Raw genomic sequence first — 2,068 nt, forward strand, 5'->3', positions numbered from 1 at the left:
TTGAGGTAACTATTCTCTCTGGGGGGGACATAGAGCTGTACAAGAAAGAAAGTATAATTCTATTTAACTTATAGTGAGCAAGAGGTGCCAGGGTGGTGAAGCCAGTGGGTCATCCAACTCTTAGCTTTGGCTGGAGCCATGAGATTGATCCCCATGTCAGGCTCCATGCTCAGCGTAGAGTCCGCTTGAATTTCTCTTTCCCTCCTCTTGAGCCCCTCCCCCTTCTAAAATGAATAAATAGGTGGAATGACCTCCGGGCAACTGGAACAAGTGTGCTGAGGAACTACTACTCCCAGAGCAGCCCAGGCCTCCCATCTCCGCCCCGCAGCGCGCTCTGGCACCAAGCACTACAATTCCCAGCATGCCGTAAACTTGATGGCCAGACTTCTGGGGCGGCCTCCAGCCCTCCCACCCGCCCAGCTCTCAAGCCCGGTCCCCGCCGCTGCACCCGTGAGCCATGGAGGAGACACCGCCCCCAGGCTGCAGCGAGACACACCTGGAGAAGCTGACTCTGGGGATCACCTGCTTATTAGAATCTTCCCCAGGTGTGACAGAGGTGACTATCATAGAGAAACCACCTGCTGAACGTCATATGATTTCTTCATGGGGACAAAAAAATAACTGTGTGCTACCTGAGGATGTGGAGAATTTTTACCTGATGACCAATGGCTTCCACATGACATAGAGTATGAAGCTGGATGAGCACACCATTCCTTTGGGCAGCATGGCAATTAACAGCATCTCAAAACTGACTCAACTGACATGGGGAGATGGAGAGGAGAAGGGAGTTGAGGGAAATTGGAAGGGGAGATGAACCATGAGAGACTATGGACTCTGAAAAACAATCTGAGGGTTTTGAGGGGGCAGGGGGGTGGGAGGTTGGGGGAGCCAGGTGGTGGGTATTACAGAGGGCACGTATTGCATGGAGCACTGGGTGTGGTACATAAACAATGAATTCTGTTACACTGAAAAGAATTTTTTTTTAATTAAATAAATAAATAAATAAATAAATAAATAAAAACTGACTCAACTCAACCATGTCCTCTATGTATTCACTCCCTAATGCACCAACTCTGGCAGACCTGGAGGATGATGCACTTGAAGCCAGTGAGAACCAGCCAGAGAAGCCTCACTTTGATTCTTGCAGGGATATTTGAGCTGGATCCTTGCAATGGGAATGGGAAGGTTTGCCTTGTCTACAAAAGAGAGAAACCAGTGTTAGCACAAGACAATGAGATCTGGTTCCTGGACAGAGCATTATACTGGCATTTTCTCAAAGACACTTTCACCGCTTACTATTGCCTGCTCTTCACGCACCTGGGCTTGCCGCAGTGGAAGTACGCCTTCACCAGCTATGGCATTAGCCCACAGGCCAAGTAGCGGTTCAGCATGTATAAACCCATCACCTACAACACAGACCTACTTGCAGAAGAGACCAACTCCTTCGTGAACAAGCTGGATCCCAGCAAAGTGTTCAAGAGCAAGAACAAGACCTTAATCCCCAAAAGGGCAGTACAGCCTGCAGGTGGCCAGAAAGTGCCCCCAGGTCCTCCCTCCACCTCTAAATCCTCTTCTAGCCCTGGAAACCCTGTCTGGAAATGAGCACCCCTACCTCCCTGCGAGTCCCTCAGCAATGATTTCCATGCACAGATGGCCTAAGCCTCAGATTCTATGAGTTGTACCATAGCTCTCTTCCCATCAGAGTGAGCCAAATCCTAGTCCTTCTACTTCCGTTGGCATTAGCCAGGAGTTCAAGAGCATTCTCAGGTCTCCTCCAAAGTCCTCATCTCTTCCTCATCTCTTCCCTCTGAAAAAGAGTTTCAGAACTTAAGTGTTAAATAGAGCTGTTAAGAGCTTTCCTCTCTTTCCACCCCCAAGCCTCTACACACGTCAGCAGTGATGAGAGAAATCCCCTGAAGAAACCACTGATTTTGACCCATGAGGCATTAGAACTGTGCTGTTCAATTAGTAATCACTAGCCATGGTGGCTGTTTAAACTATATTAAAAATTCAGTTCCTCAGTTGCATTAGCCACATTATAAGTATCCATGTGGCTAGTAGCTTCTGT

The 2,068-nt window shown here is 48.4% G+C and overlaps 1 pseudogene; it reads left to right on the forward strand.

Moving 5' to 3' along the window:
• The first annotated feature begins 375 nt into the window (after positions 1-375).
• LOC111151733 lies at positions 376-1,602 on the forward strand (annotated as a pseudogene).
• Positions 1,603-2,068: the final 466 nt, after the last annotated feature.

The sequence above is a fragment of the Enhydra lutris genome, unplaced genomic scaffold (assembly GCF_002288905.1).
Source record: "Enhydra lutris kenyoni isolate GAN:26980312 unplaced genomic scaffold, ASM228890v2 scaffoldscaffold26, whole genome shotgun sequence".
Lineage (NCBI taxonomy): Eukaryota > Metazoa > Chordata > Mammalia > Carnivora > Mustelidae > Enhydra > Enhydra lutris.